The 23,049-nt window shown below is 39.3% G+C and overlaps 1 protein-coding gene across 3 annotated transcripts in view; it reads left to right on the top strand.

Annotated features, from left to right (window-relative positions):
- PRLR (prolactin receptor) overlaps positions 1–23,049 on the top strand; it is a 157,748-nt gene that overhangs the window by 96,155 nt on the left and 38,544 nt on the right. For all 3 annotated transcript variants that reach the window (XM_019450661.2, XM_019450662.2, XM_053906921.1), the window contains one exon: positions 20,884–20,945. The gene's annotated coding sequence lies outside the window, so the exon portion shown is untranslated. The remainder of the gene's footprint in view (positions 1–20,883; positions 20,946–23,049) is intronic.

Raw genomic sequence — 23,049 nt, 5'->3', positions numbered from 1 at the left:
CTGTCTCAAAAAAAAATAAACGTTAAAAAAAAATTAAAAAAAAAATTAAATTACCGTAAAGAGACATTAGAGTGAAAAAACCATATGAAATTGCACATTTATTATATTTAGACAACAACATTCTACTATGTCTCATATTTTTATTTTTTATTTAAAAATTTCTTAATGTTTATTTATTTTTTTAATATAATTTATTGTCAGATTGGCTAAAGTGGGTAAAGTGTGCTCTTGGTTTTTGGGGTAGATTCCCGTGGTTCATCACTTACATACAACACCCAGTGCTCATCACAACAAGTGCCCTCCTCAATGCCCATCACCCATTTTCTCCCTTCCCCCACCTCACCCATCAACCCTCAGTTTGTTCTCTGTATTTAAGGGTATCTTATGGTTTGCCTCCCTCCCTCTCTGTTTGTAACTATTTTTTCCCCTTCCCTTCCCCCATGGTCTTCTCTACTCATTTTTAAAAGATGTTTCAGTTTCTACTACTTTTTCACTAGTTCTAATTCTCCAGTTTGTTTTCCATTCTATGTATTTCTTGAAATGCAATACAAGTATATCCAAAACTATTTGGAAAATTAATAGGCTATCAAGAAAAAAATATATATGTGTAATATCTGATTCCCTAATTGGCTTTGGCAAGACCTATCTTTGAGTTATCATCTCCATTAAAACTTCTCTCAAGTGCAGATTATTCTATGGCATAACAAAGGTTAGAATGTAATGGGGGCTTTTTTTCATTACTTTAACCTGTTGCTTTGGCTCCTTTTAACATTTGAGGTATGTACCTCCACCTGGCCCTCAAGGGAAATGTCTATTTTTTAGGTTCCTAGCTAGTTAAATTTATTAATAAAGTATGATGGGGTATCTTCTTTATACTATATATATTCAATTCTATGAACTTTTAAATACATTTTATTACCTTTGAAACTGGGGTACACCTTTAAATATTTGGTATATCATTAATTAATTAGCAGATGTTTTTCTCAGCAGCAAATAAAATAATAGTAGCAAAAAAACCCAATTGATAGCTTCTCAAATATGTCTAAATAAAGTAATCTTTAACAGTATCAGTGTACTTTTAAGAATTTCTGAATGATCTAGGAACTTGTTCTGAACCTTACAATTGTTTCTGACTGGGTACCATGTTGTATATGCTAACCCAAAATGAGGACTTTAAGTCTTTGAAAATAGGATATACGTATATAACTACTCTTCCTTTTGAGAGAAACACTCATTGATAATTTTTGAGTTTCATTGACTTATGCCTAATGAAACCAAACTATACATCAATTTTAAAGTATGTCCTATTTTCCATTAATTCCCAGTTCTCCTTCCATTTCCCACCCCCACCAAAAGCAAACAAGTTACTAAATAAGCAATTAAAAGTAAACAAGTTACTAAATAAATAAGCTGTCCATCTATTCAATGAGAATGTTGTGGTTACCATGATACACTTTTTTTTTAATTGTGCTAAAATGCACAAAGCATAACTTTACTATCTTAACCATTTTGAAGTGCACACAGTTCAGTAACGCATTCACAATGATGTGCAACCAATCTCCAGAACTCTTTTCATCTTGCAAAACTGGAAATACTATAGTATCTTCTAAATTTTTAGCTTTTAGCTATAAAACCCTTATGATTTTTGTCAGAACAGTTTCAAATAAGTCCTGAACCTCCAGCCAGAGGTTTGGACCTAACCCAGCCCAAATTAGACCACTAAATTTCAACATTTTTTTTTCAAATTGTACTCTCTTTAAATGTGTGTCCGTGTGTGTGTGTGTGTGTGTGTGTGTGTGTAAATGGCTATTTTCATTCATAAGATGGGATTAAACATTTTAATATTTTAAATGTTATTTAAAATATTTAATAACATTTAAATATTTATTAAATATTTATTTAAATATTAATTTAAATATTAATTTAAATATAATTTATAATAATTTTTATATATAATAATTTATAATAAATTAAATATATATATTTAATAAATTTAATAAATAAATAAATATATATATATATAAATATATATAATATATAAATAAATATAATAATTTATAATAAATTAAATATTTAAATTAAATATTAAATATTTAAATGTTATTTAAATTTTAAATATTTTAAATATTAAATTTTAATATTTCAAAATAAAAAATAAAATAAATAAATAATAAAAAATATTTCCAAATGTTTCCTACTGGTTGGCTCCACTAAAAAGGAATATATCCTTCCAATAAAAGAGCTGATACAATTCAGTTATTGAATTCCATGTTTCTTTTCTTGTCTTCCCTTGTTATTTAAGGAGTGTACATTTCGTTGAAGTCAGAGAATAGCTTCTCATTATGTGTACACATATGTATCGATGAATCAGATAACTGTATCCGTGAAGGAGATTGGTTTAAAATACACGAACCACTGGAAAGACAGAAGTGTGTAAAACAATGGCTTTCTTGCTGGACTTTTAAAAGTCCTAGACCTCTGTGCTAGTGCCTCCAAATGGTCCTTAAGGTGCAAAGAGGAGGCCAAGTGGATGGGACTGGTCACATGCTCTTTGTTATCTTCTGCCTTTACTCCCTTTCTTTCTCACCAGAAGCCAGTCCACCCAAAAACTTTGACAGAAGGCTTGCAGGACAAGATAGCCAAAAATGCTGAGTGTGCTGAGGAAATCGAGGGACCCAGACAGGAAGCAGCTCTGAGATTTGATTTCCCCTCTGTGCTTCTCATCCTGTCCCTCTCTCCTTCCTTTTGCTTTTCCTTAGCTGATTTCACAAGGCTAGAATTCGTTTGTTTTTCTGACCAAATAGCAAAGAAGTATTTGTTTCCAGATTCTTAATTTTGAAAGCAACAGAATAAAACTCTTAAGGAAAAATAGCACAAAACCCTACACCACATTAAATTATAGTTTTCTTTATGTAGCCTTAAATAGATTGTTCTTCTTTGGATCAGTAGATTCAAAGGGAAAAAAAAAATGTTCCTTGACCCAAGGTTACGTACATGGTTTGGGTGACTGGGATGCATCATCTCAACCTCAAGAAATACCTTAGAACAATGGTTCTTAAACTTTGCTCCACATTAGAATTCTAATGTTCCGGTGCTAGCCCCATTAAATCAGAATGCTTGGTGTCAGGGGAGCCAGGAATCCGCATGTTTTAAGGTTTCCTGGTGATTCCAATATTAGACAGATTTTAGGAACCACTGCCTTAGAGATTGTATTAATAAAGTCCTGATACTGGCTTGCTGCTGTCTTGCCACTTCACTTTTCATCAAGAAGTGGAATGTGACAGAAAGCACATTTTTTTTTCAGTAAATCAAATTAAGCCCCAGTTAACTGACATTGTGCTATAATTTATTGCCAGGGGGCAATCAGAAGGGTGCCTGCTTTAGGGAAAACAGTAGTCAGACTAGTATTTTGGTATCCTGTAGTCAAAATAATGTATTTATCCATGGATTTTTGGTTGTTGTTAGCTGAATCTTCAAACTTTGTAATTTGGTGTTTTAATTTACCCAGACGCAACTTTGGACCCTGGCAGTCTTCTAACTTATTCACCACCTTGTTCTCCACAGTCTGTAGAGAGCAATAAACTCTCCATGGCACCGGATCTTTGTGTGATAATCCAAGGAGAAAGTACCCATCAGGACCCCTCAAGCAACACCTAATCATCTCAGTGAACATTTCAAGAGCCCATCAAATCCCAGCTCTGTCTCGGCTTCCTGGTTTCGTTTCCATTTTCATATGTATAGAGTTTTGTTTTTTCCATAAACTTCATTTAAAAGACTATAGGGCCTGGTTCTGAGCATATTCTATTTTGATGGTGAATTCTCCTAATTATTTGGCAAAAGTGAGAGCATGAGCTTATTGGAACAAGACCTTTTTGTCCTGTCGAACTTGTGCTTTGGTAGTCCAGAGATCCTCATTTGCTGGTGCACAGCCTTTAAGGAGAGAAAACAAATGCTGTGAGCAAGGGATCTGACTTAGGGCTGCTCAGACCCACAGGAAGAGCCTCACACACAACTTAATGATAGTCCCCAAAAGCGTGACAGAGTAGTAGAAAGAAAATTCAGTCTAGCTGGTCTCTATTGCCACAGAAGAAACAAGATTAAAATGCAGTTAATTGGGAGTTTAGTGAGCAGGGACAATAACCAGAATTAAATAATAGATTTGCTTACTAAGAAAGCCTGTGGCATCTCCATTCCTAAAGAGACAGTCTGCTATAGCATGGGGATCAGAGGATTGGGTCACAATCCTACCTTGGCCTCTAACTTGCCATATAACTATTCATGTTACATGACTTTTCAGGGCTTCAGTCTTCCCATCTGTCAAGTAAAAAGTTGAGCTGAGTGATCACCAGAGTCCTTTGTTACATACTAACAGTCTATGGTATGTGAAAACAGGACATGCAGCCTTCTGTCTTGACTGGGTATTAATAGCAGTTGCTTATCTGAGTTTCTTTCCAACTGAAGAATTTACAGACTAATTCATTAATTTCTGTCCTGTTTTGAATTGCAAAAATACAACCAGATCCAGATGAGATGATACCAAATAATAATTATTAATTATATTAGATCTGAAAATAATACTATAGTTATGTAAGAATAGAGTCACAATTACTAGATGTATAGACTGAAATAGGTAGGGATAAAGTAGCTTGATGTCAGGGATTTGCTTTTTTAAGAAATAATAAAACAATGTATCCAGTAATATATTCAGATCTCACAACATAACTTTTGGGTTGGCAGCCTTTCTGTATATGGAGCCTATATTGTAGAAAAAGGAGTCAGGATCCTGGAGTATGCAGTTGTTGATGGTCTTGAGTGTTCTGGACATAGAACCAAGGGACTAAAAGCTTTAGAGACTACACAAAGCTTTTCTAAAAATCTGGGATGTGGAGGTTGAGTTAATTTACCTTTTTCTTCCTCTGTGTTATATGGATAGGTTGATAAACGAAGAAAGCAATTTCCCCTGAAGGAAATGGAAGCCCTTAGAGGTTTTAGTGACTTTGCTGGGAACACATACTAATGTGTGTGGCAACATCAAAGCCAGAAGGAAGATTGAAGGGTGAGGTTCTAGGACTACCTCTCTCCTGTACCTCCTTCCACTCCTGCTGGGGAAGTACCAATAGTATACATATGCTTTTGGCCCCCATTTGCCTGTGTGGTTTTTGCATCTGTCCAATATCCAAGTCTCCTTAATCATTCTTAAACCTCCTTCCAGTGGTTAGATCTCTCCTTTCATAGAAATTAACAAGATTTCATAGCAGTGAACTCAGAACGCCATCACTGGCTCCTTTTAGGACAGTAGCAACTTTCCCACCGGAAGACCAGATGCCATACTAGAATAGGACTGTGCTATGCCCATATTAGGCTGATCACATCCCACACTTTCTAACTATTTTCACTAATTAAAAATACTAGCAAGTTTTAAGTTGGTTCATAAAAGTATGAATTTATCACAGAAAAGATGTTTATATAAACACACCAGCCCACTCAGGCACAAACCATCTGTGTTAGTTTCTTAGAGTTTCCATAACGAAGTGCCAAAGCTGGATAACTTAAAACAACATTTATTTTCCTACAGTTCTAGAGGCTAGAAGTCTATAATCAAGGTTTCCACAGGGGCACATTCCCTCTCAGACTCTGGTAGAATTTTTCCTTGCCTCTTGCTAGCTTCTGGTGGTGGCCACAATCCGTGGCATTCGTTGGCTTGAAGGCTACATCACTCCGGTCTCTGCCTCTGTTGTTACATGTGTACATTATGTCTCTTCCCTACTTCTTAGAAAAATAGCAGTCATAGTTGGTTAAGGGCCCATTATTACCAGTATGGCCTCATCTTTACTAATATATCTCCAATGACCCTATTTCCAAATGAGGTCACATTCCTAAGTACTGGGAGACTTAACCATCTCTTTTAGGGGGATGCAATTCAACTCACACAATCATCCAAACAAATAATATTGTGAGAAGGTTTCCATCTGTGCCCTCTGTTGTGGCTAGGCTCCTGACTTTACACAGTTTTAGAGCTAAAATCCTACTTCTGTCTGGAAAGTGATTTTTGACAAGAAGGATTGAGAGAATAGCCCAAGCTCCATGGCCAGTGCCAGCTCCTTCAGAAACACACGTTCCATCCTGTGTGACATGTTCCATGGAACCCAGGTGAACTCAGGTGCTGCTAATGCAGTGATGGCATGGTAAACTCAAGCTTGCAATTGGAAGGATCCATGGCTCACCCCCTCCAGCTTGTCCTGCTGCATTGGCCCTCACCCCTCTCAGTTCCTCCCCTTCTCCTGGCTCATTCATTCTGCTTTGCTGAAACCACAGCTGCTTTGAATCTGGCCATTTTGGTTCTTTGCACATGAGCTGTAAACCAAATAAGCCAAAGGAAACAAATACAACCATCATTAACAAGCAAGTTATCCAAATATTGGGGTTCTGTTTTTGAGATGGGGTGGGGGGGGCAGTCGAGGCCTTGTATATCACAAGGCAAATGCTAATCTGCCTGCAGAGTCAGCTTGCCAAAGGGTAATCTTCAAACAGGTAGGGCTTCTTTGAGTTGCACAGGCTTGTCATTGAGGATGTTCATTCAGATCAACGAATAAACCCTACCAGACACCTTTAGTAAATCTAGCAAGCTTTGCCTTTGCCCTCTGGATTCTGAGGCAAACATCCAAACTTTGTCTGGTTGCAGATGCCCAGAGTAAGTCACTGGAGTCACTGGGCTTCTTTAGATTCTGTGCAGATTTCCTGGTGTCACAGGAAATCTCTCTCTCTCTCTCTCTCTCTCTCTCTCTCTCTCTGTGTGTGTGTGTGTGTGTGTGTGTGTGTGTGTGTGTCTGTCTGTCTGTCTGTCTTTCTTTCTTGGTGATGATCAGGTCTCTGGGAGATGAGGGAACAGGGAAAGTATATTTGCAGAATCCAATCACTGTACCCACTCTCACCCCACTGCTTGGCACATTACCTGCCTTCTGTGCAAGTGAAAAGGAGGTAAACTACTCTGCCACTGGCAGAGGATGGAAAGTAAAGGAAGAGGAAGGAACAAAAGGAAAGAGGAAACAGGTGTCAGAGTGGGAAGAAAACATTAACCTTGCATAAAGTGATCAAGACTTATATGATAATAGTGATCTCTCAATGAAGGAGTGGATATAGCCAAGGTACTGGAATCTTTAGATATATCAGGGCTTCCTGAAAACCAGTTAACTCCAACTTATCTTAAAACCTGTTAAGCCCCAACTCCACATTCGCCATGGTTGATACCTTGACTTTTGTATAAATCCTCCCTGACCTTGTTGGACCAGAGACACAGAATGCAGAGTTGGGGCTCTGTCAGAGTGGCACAGCTCCATGGTGGCTCATCTCCATGCAGCTCAGTTAGGCATGCAGAAAAGCTGAGTGGAAAACAAGACTCCCAATATCTAAAAACTGGATTGGAATTTCTATCCAAGGGACACAATTTTCCCATTGACCTAGTTGCCTGTACAGCATGTGGAGCAAATCCAGGACACTCAAGATGAAAACATTTTTCCCTCAGTGCCTGAATGCCAACCATAATTTTTGAGTTCTCTCAACTGGAATCCCCGTTCTGGTCTAACTCCTGCTGTGGTGCCCGCTCTTGAAATTAAAGCTGCCTGTATTTCCACTACCATCGTCCAGAAAGGAGAGGGTATGCCACCATCTTTTCTTTTCTCCATCTGTTTTTATCTATAGTACTTTGTATTCATTAACAATGGCTCTGGTTCCCTTTGCAATCTGGAGCTTCAGAGGCTTTGCTTTGGGTCAGCTCTGATTTGGAAGACTGAGCCTTTGTCAGTGAGGTTTTGGAAGAAAGAGAACAGAGGATAGGGGCCAGAGATGGAGGCAGATTCGAAGGTTTGGCCTAAAAGTTCTACTTAATAGATGGAGGACCAATTATCTCTGGAACTCTGATTTCCCAACAAATACTTGACAGACAGGTTACAGGTGAGGACAAGATTAATTATTAAGGCATTGTGGAGGTAGAGAGGGGTAGAGGGGAAGTAAATACTTTCATGTTCATCACTGTTTATCCAAAATGAGTATTGCTAATCATGAAGGCTGCTGAACATAAAAGAATATCTATTATCATTTTTGTAAGTAAGTAGGGGAAATAACACACTGACATTTCTTTTGAACTGCTTTATTGTGATATAATTTATATACCATAAAGTACACCTGTTTAAAGTATACACCTCAGTGGTTTCTAGAATATTTACAGAGTTCTGCAACCATTTTCAAATTTTACTTTGAAAACATTTCGTCACCTCAAAAAGGAACTTAGTACACATTAGCAGCAAATTCCCATTCCCCTTTCTCCCCTGCCCCCAGCCCCAAGCAACCATGAATCTACTTTGTGTCTCTGTAGACTTGTCTTTTCTGGACAATTGGTATAAATGGAATCATACTATATGAGGTCTTTTGTGACTGGCTTCTTTCCCCTCGGATAATGTTTTTGAGCTTTGTCCATGTTGCAGCATATATCATTACTTCATTCCCTTTGTAATGCCAAATAATATTCCATGATTAGGACATACTACATTTTATGTACCCGTTCATCAATTGATGGACAACATAACTATGTATTTTATTTCAAAGAGCAAAGTGCCATGATCTCTGTGATCTAAGTTGAACACCTGTTTAGCTGCAGGTATGAGTTCATAAAACAGTTCCTGAACTTAAGGTCTTGGATTTAAGAGAATTTAGTATTCATAGCAAAAATGATTTGTATTTAAGTTTGTGGACAGTGGATGTTTGCAGGACAACCTAATGATAATAGTAAAATAAGATCATGGTATTTCTAGTTGTGTTTTTCAGTATATTAATAGAGTGGATATATATTTTAAAGCATTCACCCCTCCCTTCTAATAAAATAACTTTGGAAGGTATGAAATCTTGCTAATTATGTGAACACAGAATACAGCACCTGCCATATGTGTTCAGCCAACAATCTCACAGCTGAATGTGAGGTCGATCTCCAGAGCAGCCTGCCAGGGGTCTGTTGGATGCCCTCACCTGCCTGTTGTGTCCTTCTCTCTCTTTCCCTGCTACTGGCTTAGGTATGAATGAGGAGGCATGGAAAAGAGAAGGGGTAAGGAGCAAAGAGGGTTCCTCAGGTCTTAGGTGTTGCCCTGGGATCCATATTCAGGTAGTTCTTACCCAAGGTGGCGAAACCCTTGCTGTCCACTCTTCTTACATGTGGAGTAGTGGCCAGACTGTGGGCTCTGGAATTCTGGCATGGCCATTTCCTATCTTTTGGATGCTGGGCAAGTACTTAACCTGTCTTGTTCCCATCAGCAAAGTGAAGATAATAGTAGTTCTTAATTTCTTATTTCGTCCAGTTGCTTTGAGGATTTCCCTAATTCCTGGCACATAACAAATGCACAATCAATGTTAACCATTAATATCATTAGCATGTATTAATTACTTGCTATTTTCTAGATACTGTGCATTGAATCTCCACAATAATCTAAAGAGGTAGCTAACAGTATTCCCATTTAACAGATGAAGAAATTCAGATTCAAGGAACTTATGTCTTCCTGAACGTGACATGGCTAGAAGGTGGCATAAGTCATGTTTATATCTCTTTAAGTCTGGTTCAAAATTTTGTGCATATCTTTGGACAATACCACCTGTATGCAATGTATCATGCTAGCCAATATTCTGTATGCTAGGACATAACCATAATAGTGCACACAAATTTGTTTTAATAAAAATGAATGATTGATACAATAGGGCTACTTTGGAAAATGTCACCAAAACCCATGAGGAAAAAAAAAAAACCAGAAGAGCCTGAGATGAAGCTGTTGGAACAAATATAGGGCCTAAGGAACCTCAAAGTAAAGCAAATCATCCAACTAGATGCCATGTTCTCCTCAGTCTGGGGAGCCAGGCCCCCTGGTTTATGGGACTAAAAGAAACTGCACATGACACCCTCAAGCTGAAGATTTCCATCGGCTAGGGAATTAGTCCCTTGTGCCCATGTTGACATTTCAGTTCTCAAATTAATGTTTTCAGATGTTCTCATTACCATCACCACTCACCGCCCCTCCCCCCAAACAACACTGTAAAATTAGTCTTGGGAGCAAAAGAGTAAACACAAGCACAGCTTATGATTCTGCCAAGTTCAACTACCCCTAAAAAAAGCAACATCTGACAGTCAAACAAACAACCAGATTGAAAAACAGAGGTGTCAGCATTGACACATGCTAATTATTTGCTACTCCACAAGGGTTATTAGCTACACTGCCTCAAGATTGAAGGAGAAAACAGTTCAAGGGCCAGAGACAAATATCATTTTGATGGTCCCCAACTGGCTGAAGTCACAGGAAAGCTAATACAGATTTTCTCCTAACATTCCTCTCTAAACAATCTCCCTGATTACACAGTATAAAGTAGAAACAATTTTAGCTACTAATCCTAAATAATCCTAAACCTTGGATACTAAAATCAGGAAATATTTATTCTCTTGTATTTCCAGGTAAAAAGGTGTTCTCAATTCATATTACCAAAATCATAACAATCTGCTATTTTAATTTAAAAAGCATTTTCTTTCCCCATGGCTTCAAATGCATAAAGAACCTTTTCATAAGCCCCCTCATGGGGATTTAGAGATCAGGAGAGAGGTAACATTTTTTTAAATGTTCTTAATATTGCAATCAATTGGGGATTATTGTTTTAAACCAATTCCTTGAGAATTCTGGATAAAGTCTTTTCATCAGGTGTAAGTTGTTTTTTATTGTCATTTTAATTAGGAGTATAACCCTGGCTTGTAGATGCTATAAGCTTCTTTAGGAAGATGGATTTGTACTGCGGTCTCTGAACTACAATAAACAGAAAGCCATTTCATTCAGGTCCGCTATTAGTGGCTGCCTCATCCCTGCATCCAACCTTTGGTTGCCCCAGTCACAATGACCGTTGGCCAATTTGTGCAGAGTCACATTTATGCCCTGGCTGTTCACTGGACTGGAACAATTACTCTACTTTTCAGTGATCCCAATTTGGTATTGTCATGCTTGTAAAATCCAACTGTAAACTCTACCTTTCCCTGGTAGTCAATCAAGAAGACCTGGACTTTGGTTCTTTTTAAATTATCAGTAATACACTTTATTTACTTTATACTCACTCTCAAAAGGATTTGAAGTAATGTGCTTTAGATATGGCTTTGCTAAACTGTGACCTTGAGCAGGTTGTAACACTCATAAAACTTCTAACCGTTCACAGTGTTTCACTATTGTGAAGCACTTCTACATCCTTTCTCTTGTTAAAGTTATTACCCTCAGAGAATGCCAGTTGACCTATATGCTTCTGGTAAAGCTAGCAGGTGGAAAACACTTTAGAAAACAAGGGCAGTGGACAAATGCAAGGGTCCCCCTGTTAATCTACTGATGGGTAGGACTAGAGTTTCAGTATGTGGGTCCAACTTTGGCTTCAACTCTGGCCTCCGGAGAAGTTCCCATCCTGGATATTTGGCAAGAATGAGAGGTCAGAAATGCCAAGACCAGGAGGTCAGGGTGGATATTCTGCCAAGGATCCATACAAGGAACTTCTTGGAAAGAAATGAATTTGAGGAATTTGGCCTGAATATCAGTAGCTACAAAAGGGCCTTGAGTTTTCCTAGCAGATGATTTCAGGAGTATCTAAATTCTGGATTTAGGGATTATAGACTATAGCTTAAATTGCAAGCTTAGAGCCTAAGAATCATAGCATTTCAGAGTTGAAATAAGCCCTCTTAACTGTTCTTTCTGTCCTGATCCTCGTCAGTAACCCCTCTAGGGTTTCATGTAGTCTCTGCTTAAAGAGTTTGTCTCCTACCAGATATCTCACTTCATGCTTGGGACACAATAATCATTAAACAATTATTTTTCCTTTCAAGCCCAGGCCTTCTTCCTTCTAACATGACTCATTTATTGTTCTCCCAGTAATGGGCAAGTGGGCTTTTACTGAACTCAAATCTGTTTCCATGTAATTTCCTCCAACTAGAAGATTTCTCTCCTTGTGCCTTTGGATATATTTTCTCAGTGATCATAGCAACCCTAAATGATTTCTGAAACAACACACAAAGCCCCTGAGAATTGACACATCTTCCTTTTTACTTCCAACTTCTCCTTGTCTTCTGCATCTCTTTCTTTTCCTCTGATCCCCTTATAATTCTTCTGGAAATGAAGCATGAACTCATAGAGAGAAGGCAAAGGGTTCCAGGGGAAAGACAAGAGAAACTTGGTTGAAGCCCTGACAAATTTCCACCTCTAAAGCTTTAAAGTAAATATTACTATTTACTGGATGAAGATGGGGGTATAATGATAGGATATACGTGGATATTCATTATAGATTGCAACATACTATAAAAGCTACCAAATACTTTAATGTTAAATTCTAAAAGACCTCAACCATCATGTAGTCCTGGCTTCTTGTTTTACACTAGAACATTAAACAGAGGAGAAAAGTGACATGTCCAAGGACCACAGCACTAGTTAGAGGCAGAGCTAGCAATGAAAGCCAGATTTTCCAACTCACAATTCTTTGCTTCTTCTACGGCCTCTCTGTTGAACAATGAAATCCATAAGAATCATCCACACAGAGACCCTAAATAGTACCCCCACACGTTAGGTGCTCAGTGACTAATGGCTGAAGAAACATATGAGTAAATGGTTAAAGGAATGACAGTACTTATTCACGATGATGACATTTTATAGTTTCCCTCCAAATGTCACTTCTATTTTCAATCATTTTTAAATTAGGTCTCTGTTAAGGAGCTTTGTGCTCAACACGGACCTGTGAAAATTAAATGGGACCACGCATGCAAGTCCTGAAAAGCAGCGTCTGGCAATCAGTAAATGCTCACTAATTATTTGTGTTCTCTGTTTCTAACCATTTTTCTAAAAAGACTATGCTGATGCCATCGACACTCACTAATCTGAAAATCACCTTTCAATCTATAAACCAAAGGAATTCTGCAACTGCCAGAGTACTACTTTGTATTACTACTCCCTGTTGATTCCTACCTTGTACCTTTAACTAGGCCATCCACACGTGCCCCTGGCTGTTGACATCCAAAAAGACACACTTTCTTTCTCTGAACTTGTGTGTACTTAGCCCATGACCTTTGGGCTCTGTCCCCCATTCCCAGTCAGGACTTGCCTGTTGGACCTGACAAGATATTTGGCTTTACCTTAGTTGACCCTTAGCGTTCTTACTCCCTCTCCTTCAATCTCCATCTCCATCATGGTTTTGGAATTTCCCCTGGTTCCCTGTACTCCAGGCATTCTGGCAGCTCTGTTCCCCCTAAACAAGGCCCTCTCCCTTGACCCAAATTAGTGTGTCTGCCTCTGCCTTATATACAGGTCAGACACTCTCTCTATTGAAGCATTGGTTATAAATACTGATTTTTAATACTTGGGGCTGGCAGGTGGATATAAGCTCTTCATATTTCTGTGTTTCAGAAAAGAGAAACAGAGGTATCTTTAGTCCTTATTTTTTTCCATGTTTGTGTATAAATTCTAGTCAGTTAACATACAGTGTAATATTAGTTTCAGGTGCAGAATTGAATGATTCATACATACAACTTATATACAACACCCAGCGCTCATCACAAGTACCCTCCTTAATACCCATCACCTATTTAGCAAATCCCCCCATCCACCTCCCCTCCAGCAACCCTCAGTTTGTTCTCTATAGTTAATAGTCTGTTTCTTGGTCTTCCTCTCTTTTTTCTCCCCCTTTGTGGTTTGTTTTGTTGCTTAAGTGCTTTTGTTTTTTTTAAATCATATGATATGTGTCCTTCTCTGACTGACTTCTTTCACTTAGCATAACACTCTCTAGCTCCAACCACATTGTTGCACAAGTCAAGATTTCATTCTTTTTATGGCTGACTAATATTCCATTGTAATCTTCTTTAGCCAATCATCCGTTGATGGACATTTGGGCTCCTTCCATGATTTGGCCAATGTTGATAATGCTGCTATAAACTTTGGGTACATGTATCCCTTCAAATTGGTATTTTTGTATTCTTTGAGAAAATCCCTAGTAGGGCAATCGCTGGATTATAGGGTAGTTCTATTTTTAACTTTTTGAGGAACCTCCATACTGTTTTCCACAGTGGCTGCACCCGTTTGCATTCCCACCAACAGTGCAAGAGGGTTCCCCTTTGTCTGCATCCTCGCCAACCTCTGTTGTTTCTTCTGTTGTTGATTTTAGCCATTCTGACGGTGTGAGTTGATATCTCATTGTAGTTTTGTATTTCCCTGATGATGCATGGTATTGAGCACCTTTTCATGTGTGTGTTGTCCATCTGTATGTCTTCTTTAGGAAAATGTCTATTGCCCATTTTTTAACTGGATTATTTTTCTTCTTTACTTTTGGGTTAACTGAACGAGGTCTTTCCATTCCTTTCCATATGTTGCCTCTGGTCTCCCATTTTAATAGTGCTCAGATTTGACTTGCCCTTGAAGAATGATTCTTGTGTGCTTTATTGGGTTATTTTCCCTTTGAAGGCTTCATACACCTATCACACACATGTATACACACTGCCATACATGATCTGTATCAGTTACCAGAATTCTTTAAAATTTTTTTAATGTTTATTTCTTTTTGAGAGAGACAGAATGCGAGTGGGTTAGGGGCAGAGAGAAAGGGAGACACAGTTTCCAAAGCAGGCTCCAGGCTCCGAGCTGTCAGCATAGAGCCCCCAACGCGGGACTCAAACTCGGGAGCTGTGAGATCATGACCTGAGCCAAAGTTGGACACTCAGCCGACTGAGCCACCCAGGCGCCCCTCAGTTGCCAGAATTCTTGAAGCTTCCTTCTTAATCTGAGTGTATCTGACAATTCATCAAGACTAAAGTCTAAACTTGGGGTAATGGCAGTAAACAAGAAAGAGGTTTGGTAAATTCACCAATTGGCATTATCCTTGAAGTTCTGGTGCGGATGAGACTTATTTATTATCTTTTTAACTTCTGTGCCTTCTGATACATTACCACTTAATATCTTCTTATTTAATAGTCTGTCTACTCCTGCTAAATCCCAGCCAGAATGTCAGTTGCTTCAGAGCATGGACTTGATCTGTTTATATTCACAGCTCTATCTTCAGAACCCAAAACACTGTGCTTGACAAATAGCAGGCAACCAATCAATGTTTGTTGAATAATAAATGGATGAATGAATGAGTGAATGAATGAAAAGCAGAGTGAAGTTTTGGTTGGATCACAGCCTTGAGCATCAAAGAAATTCCTGTTCAAGTTTGGTGATGCCACTTTCCAGCTATGAGGCTTCTCTGAATTTCAATTTCTTCATCAATAAAAGGGGGATGGTAATGTTACCTACCTCATAGGTTTTGGGGAAGAATTAAATAAGAGAATGCCTATTACTTTTTTAATTTATTTATTTAAATTCAAGTTAGTTAACATACTGTGTAGTATTGGTTTCAGGAATAGAACCCAGAATTTAGTGATTCATCACTTCCATATAACACCCAGTGCTCATCCCAACAAGTGTCCTCATCAATGCCCATCACACGTTTAGCCCAGCCCCTACCCACCTCGCCTCCAGCAACCCTCAGTTTGTTCTCTGTACTTAAGAATCTATTATGGTTTGCCTGCATCTCTGTTTGTATCTTATTTTTCCTTCCCTTCCCCTATGTTCATCTGTTGTTGTTGTTGTTTTTTTTTAATTTATTTATTTATTTTGAGAGAGAGAGAGAGATAGTATGAGTGGGGGAGGGGCAGAGAGAGGGAGAGAAAGAGAATCCCAAGCAGACTCAACCCTGCCAGGGCAGAGCCACCAGATCATGACCTGAGCAGAAACCAAGAGTCAGACACTTAACCGACCAAGCCCAGGCGCCCCCATCTGTTGTGTATCTTAAATTACACATATGAGGAAAATACGGTATTTATCTTTCTCTGCCTTATTTCACTTAGCATAATACACTCTAGTTCCATCCACATTGTTGCAAATGGCAAGATTTCATTTTTTTGATTGATGAATAATATTTCATTGTATATATATATATATATATATATATATATATATATATATATATATCTCACATCTTCTTTACCCATTCATCAGTCAGTGGACATATGGGCTCTTTTCATAATTTAGCTATTTTTTATAATGCTGCTATAAACATTAGGGTGCATGTCTCCCTTCAAATCAGCATATTTATATCCTTTGTAGTGCAATTCTACATACATATTTGCAATTCTGCAAGTCATAAGGTAGAAGATATTTGTAAATGACCTATTGGATAAAAGGTCAGTATCCAAAATCTGTAAAGAACTTGTCAAAAACTCAACATCCCCCCAAAAAATAATCCGGTGAAGCAATGGGCAGAAGATATGAATAGACACTTTTCCAAAGAAGACATCCAGATAGTTAACAGACAGATGAAAAGATGCTCAACATCACTCATTATCAGAGCAATACAAATCAAAACCGCAATGAGATACCACCTCACACCTGTCAGAATGGCTAAAATGAACAACTCAGGAAACAATAGATGTTGGCAAGAATGCAGAGAAAGGAGAACACTTTTGCACTGTCGATGGGAATGTAAACTGGTGCAGCCACTCTGGAGAACAGTACGCAGTTTACTCAAAAATTAAAAAGAGAGAGAGAGAGAGGGAGAATGCTTATTAAAATTCTTAGCACAGGGGCACCTGGGTGGCTCAGTCAGTTAAGTGTCTGACTTCGGCTCAGGTCATGATCTCACAGCTTGGGGGTTCGAGCCTTGCATTAGGCTCTGTGCTGACAGCTCGGAGCCTGGAGCCTGCTTCGGATTCTGTATCTCCCTCTCTCTCTCTGCCCCTCCTCCACTCTCTCTCTCTCTCTCTCTCTCTCAAAAAATAAACATTTAAAAAAAGTTTTAAAATTCTTAGCACAGTAGCTGCCATATTTTCAGAACTAGATAAATGTTGACTGTTACATCTATTCTTTTCAGTGAAAATCCTCAAATGTTGAAGCTTATTAGAGATAATTGAACTAATTTAATGACTAGTAGTTATGGCTGTACAGAAGACAAATTAGTTTCATTAATGTGTCAGCAAGATTTTACTTATAGAGCCACATTGACAAAACATGTATCAGTCACACCTACCATGTTTAAAACATTATACTAGGATTTCAGGAGTGGGCAAGACGCAAGGATGGATATGACATATTCTCTTTCCTCTAGGAACATAAAATCTAGAGGACCCCCTATGTGTGCTGTACTATGCTACGTAAATAAAAATATGAGAGACTGTTGCCTCCCACATCATCTGATTGACTTTTTGTGCTTTGCAGAAAATTATTCTCTAACACTTAACCTTTTGTTTAAAACCTTACAATGAGCAACCCACTGCCTCATGAAACATATCACTCTACTTGGAAATGGTAGTCACCATTGGAAAGATTTTCCTTGAAATTTACCACAAATCTGCCTTTCTCTGGGGCACCTGGGTGGCTCAGTCGGTTAAGCATTCTGACTTTGGCTCAGGTAATAATCTCGCCGTTTGTGATTTTTGAGTCCCACGTCACGCTCTGTGCTGACCTCTTGGAGCCTGGAGCCTGCTTCAGATTCTGTATCTACCTCTCACGCTGCCCCACCCCCCCCCCCTTGCATTCTGTCTCTCTCAAAAATAAATAAACATTTTTAAAATTTTTTAAATCTTAAAAAAAAAACCTGCCTTTCTGGAATTTCTATACATTGATCCAACTTCTGCCTTCTGGACACACCCAGAAAAAATTTTTTTTCCTTTATACATCAGAGGTTAGCTAAGTAAGGCCTACAGGCAAATCCAGCTACTCATTTGTTTTTGTAAATAAAGTTTGTTGGAACACAGCCAAGCCTATTGGTTTATCTGTTGTCTGTGGCTGCTTTTGCACAATTACAGACTAGTTGCAATAGACAACTTATGGCCTCTTTGATCTCTGCTGTATATGGCAGACCTTGAAACAATTAATATGCCTTCACTTAAAGTGGGAAGCCTAGAACTGTGCCTAGATCTCTGGGTGGGAGCTAATGAAGGCAGAATGAAGGCTCAGTATCACCTCCCTTGTCCTGGACACTGTACTTCTAATTATGTGGCCAGAGATTAGGTTGGCTTTTGACTGACACAGAATACTAGAGTGTATAAAGGACTCCATTTCTGAGATTATTTTCCCCAGGAGCTTCTGTTAAGTTATGCATCCCTACCTTGCAGTGGTGTAGCATAGTGTTAGAAACTATGCACAAAACTTTCCATCTTTCCAGCCTGTCCAGAGAAATCAGAAAAAAATTTAGCATATGTTAAAAGGCTGTATTGGTCAGGGTCAGACAAGAAGAAGATGTTCTACTCAAGCTAGGATTTTTTAAGAAAATATAATAAAGAGACCATTGACATACCTGTGGGCAGGGTTGAGAGAACTAACAAGGGAATTTGTCACCACCCTTTCTCCATAAAGGTGAATGGGGAGGGAGGGATTTTTTTGGGACTCGTGAAAGCTGGAGCCATGGAAGAAGGGCTGCCCAACTGGAGCTGCGGTGGTAGAGACACAACCACTGCCAGAACTAAGCTACGAGGAAGGCGGGAAGGGAGGGAAATATTTCCCTGATGTGCTCTTCCCCCACCCTCTGCTACCATGGATGGAGCCCAACCTGAAGCTAAAGGGCAAGAGAGCCACCCAAGTCACCCCCATAGGGTGTGCCCCCATAGGGCACAGAGCAAGACCAAGTATATGCAGAAGTTGGGGCAGAGAATGACAAAAGCTAAATGATGTGCCAGGTACTTAATAAATGCTGAATGAGTAAACAGATGAATGAATGAAGTGAGCCCAAGGTCTGTTGTTCATTTAATGTTTGTTGAACTGCAAAATGAGTGGGAAGACAGTGATCTCCTTTATGGCCTCTTGCCTCAGAACTATCACTGGTACTGCTTGGCATTCCAGATTTTCTACCCCCAATGGAACATTTGTCCTGTGCTCCACTCCCTCTGCACCTTCCCTAGCCTCAGCTGACCACTTAGGGCTTCCTGCAAGAGTGTAAAACGAGTCTGAATCCTTCTGAACAGACCTAGGACATTATCAAAAAGAGGGCAGTAAGTCCTGAAATTATTCTCAGAATTTTAAATGCATTCTAGAATGTTCAGAGTTTTATAAATGAAAACCAGGGGTGCCTGACTGGCTCAGTTGGTACAGCATGAAACTCTTGATATCAAGGTTGTAAGTTCAAACCCCACATTTGTTATAAAGATTACTTAAAAATAAAATCTTTAAAAAAAAGGAAAAGAAAAATTCAGCATCACTGTACTACATGGAGAGAAATTGGTGGCTTTCGAGAAAGCTGCCCCAGACATTTGTGTTACAGACTCTGGATTCACCAGACACCTCATTATCAAGTGCCTTGGGGCTGGCTGTTTGATGTTCAAGTGGCCTTCGTCACATCATAGCCTTCTATTCAAAGATGTCTGGGCTCTCCATTCATTTTGCTAGTATCAGTAATGTTGAGATAGTGGGGTGTGTGTGAGAGAGATCCTCAGTGGCCCGCTTGTCACGTCCTCCTGCATCAGCTGAATCAGCATGGAGAGTATTCAGCACTTAATTCCTCGAAGGATATTCCTAAGGGTTCTGAATTTTGAAGACATAAAAATTATTTGAAGGCATTATTTGGTCTACTACTCTAGCTAGATTGTTTTATCAAGAAACGTGCAAGACAGGATCGGGCACTAAATTAGGAATTGCTGTCCATACACCAAAGCAAATTTTAAAAAGTTAACTGCAGACACGTATGGGCCAATTTTGTATTCAAGTCCTGAAATCGTTTTTGTTCTCACAGTGGTACAACTATCAGTTGTCACCTTGTGCCCCACAGCCTGAGGCCAGTCAGTTTCTAGAGTTTAAAATGTCCTGTATAAAACCCAGGGCCAGATGTATTGGAAGGAGCAAGGTGGGAACCATGATCCATGATGGACATAGTCTAAGTGGGACAAGCCCATACCTAGAGCCCAATGATCAACTTTGTCCTCACCAAAAGTTAGTCACACTTTGAAAAGCATTCTTCTGCCAGTGCTCCTGTGTTCCATGAGATAGAATCAAACCTGAGCTTCATGTTGGAGTGACCAAATGCCCAAAGTCAGCCATGGCTGTGATGGGACTTGTGAATAAATTTTACTCAAGGTCTCTAGGACCAAATTTCATAAGACTATCCCAATTAGGATGACTGTCAAAGTTTGAGTAAGACCTAAAGATTAGATAGTGGTGCTGTATCAATGTTAATTTTCTGATTTTAATCATTACACTGTTAAGGTAAGAGAATACCCTTATTCTTGGGAAAACACACTGACATATTTAGGGGTTAAGCGGCACCATGACTGAGGTGCCTGGCTGGCTCACTTGGTCAAGCATCTGACTCTTGATTTCATTCAGCTCAGGTGATGATCTCACAGTTCATGAATTTGAGCCCCACGTTGGGCTCTGCACTGATGGTGCAGAGCCTGCTTGGGATTCTCTCTCTCTGTCTCTGCCCTGCTCTCTTTCTTTCTCTCTCAAAAGAAACAAATAACTTTTAAAAACTTTTTAAAAAGGGGCCTCATGACTGCAACTTATCCTCAAGTGATTCAGAAAAAGTAATAATTTGTATATGTGGAGACGAAAGAATAAGTTAAATGTGGTAAAATATTTAACTGTTAGGGTATCTGAGTGAAAGGTTTATGGGCTTTTACTTTTTTATGATTTTTGCAACTTTTCTGTACGTTTCAAATTACTTCATAATAAAGTTGCCAAAAAACTAATTGCAAAAAACTAGGACTGTCGTCTGCCTGTCACTGAAGTGCAGTGATGGTGGTCAAGCTGGGGCTATAGATTGAGTCAGAAATGATGTCTCCTCTTCTGTCATCCTTAAACTAAGATGAGTCATTTTCTCTTTCAGCTAAAGAACTCTTCTATTCATGGAGGTGAAAACTAAGGAAGGTTTCCACATGAACCCTGAAGGTAAGGGAAACCTGATCACGTGTCCTTCTGTGACATCACCCATCGGTCCTGCTGTCCATTTCAACCAGGGCAGGGACTCATGTATCTTGGCTCACAGAGTAAATAATTCCAAAACAGTCATCATCTACATGGTCTCATGCTGCTGTTCTCAAAGACCCTTTAATCTTCTGAGCCTGTCCTGCTCAGAGAAACCTTCTCTTTTTCTAAAGGAATATACCAAAACTCTCATATCTTTTATGAGAGATTTTTATTTTCTTCTTCTGTTTTCTGTACTTGAGAGATTTTCAACAATAACTGTGTTACTTTGAAAATCAGGAAAAGAAATATTATTCTTGTTTTCCCAAGCAGCTCTACATAAATTCTTGCCATAGCTTTCTGTGCCCCTCTTAGCCCCCTAATACTGTCACTGCTGCATGTCTCCTCCCTCCCACCTCAATGACAGACTTCATGGAAAGACTCATATGCGCCAGGCCCTGGATCTTCTCCATCTACCATTAGCAAGGGAAATCATTTCATGGCCCAATGGCCCCCTGAGTCCCAGGCACAATCTGCCGGTTTGGATCTCACAAGCTACTGGTTGCCTCTCCCCACCTACAATATCCTATTGCCATTTTGGCATCGGAATTGGGTAGAAGTATTTAACTCACATTTTCCCTCTTCATCCCAATTCAAATACCATGCCCTTATTCCATCTCCTTAGGATACCAGGCCCAGCTGACAAATCCATCATATGAAGTATTAAGACTCCATTTTACATATGGAAAAACCAAGCCATATGGCTTGCCTCTGTATCTACTACAGTAAAATGGGATCTAGACCCACTGAGACCAACGTGACTGTGTAACCCTGAGAATGCACTCTTGTCTTTCAGAGGAAGTTAAAGACTCTTGAAGATGTGAAACTGACTGGGCCATTGGTAAAAGAAACTTGTGGCCAAAATTGTCCTAGGATTTCCTGAGACCACCTCAGGATATTTACTAGTTTTCCAACATTGAAAAAGTGATAGCTCTTTGTAGGTCATATGGCACTTCACTGTCAAAAACCAAGCCTGAGCTTTCCATTTGGGCCAGAATTTCTCAACCTGAGCACTGTTGAAATTCTGGGCCAGATAATTCTTTGTCATGGAGGCTGTTCTGCTCATCCCTGAGATCTCAGCAGCATCCCTAACCTCTAGATGCCACTAGGACACCACCCCCACCCTGCTTGTAACAATCAACAATGTCCCCAGATATTTCCTAAGGTTCCAGGGAGGACAAAATGTCCCCCCTAGTGATGATAATAAAATAACACTTCTAGACATTACCAAATGTCCCCTGGGTAGGGGCAGGGGGAAGCACAATCTGCCCCATGGAGAACCACCACTGTAAGTTACCTCAGCCCAGCAAGAACTTCTGCTTTTCATACAAATGGACTGAAATTCATAGTATCTGGAATAAAATTAGCAAAGACTTGCAGAAGGACCGCCATGAGTTGTCAGAATGAATGCTGTGGCACAACAGGACCCTATGCCATAATGTACCCTGCCCGGGAGTATGTGATGACATTGCAGCTGGTGAATCAACCTAGCCAGACAACCAGCCTCTATGTGTTTCTACTTTCTGGGTTTCTGCCCCTTGATGCCAAATGCCTCATAGGATTTGTTTGAGTGAAACACAAGCGAAGGAGAACAGGGTAGCGCTGAATAATGTGAGTAGTCCTTCCATTCATGAGGGCAAAGAGATCCAGAAAAAGCACTGTGTAGTCTTAACTGTGTTTTAACACAGTCTTAACTGTATTTTTTATTTTATAGACCACATTATTGCACTAAAGATTTAGTGATCTCCAGTGATTTCATAAAGTTTGATATTTTTCAACAAGTAGAAACCCATTCTTGGCATTGGTTTGATGGGAAATCCCTTTTTCCATTCCTCAAAGAGTGTAGAGCAAGTGAGGCTCTGGCCGCAGATTTACCCATGGTACCACGTGGTGAACCAAGGCCCCAAGAATAAATCCCAAAGTACAAGTATTGGAATACAGTCTTCCTGCTCATCTCCAAGCATGCCTCTTTTTCCCCTGGCTGTTCTCCATCCCCCACACCCACCTCTCTTTATCCTCCATCATTTAT

This window comes from Panthera pardus, unplaced genomic scaffold (assembly GCF_024362965.1).
Source record: "Panthera pardus isolate Hobbes unplaced genomic scaffold, ASM2436296v1 HiC_scaffold_2, whole genome shotgun sequence".
Classification (NCBI taxonomy): Eukaryota; Metazoa; Chordata; class Mammalia; order Carnivora; family Felidae; genus Panthera; species Panthera pardus.
The sequence above is the reverse complement of the archived record's forward strand: the minus strand, read 5'-3'. Positions and strand labels throughout refer to the sequence as shown.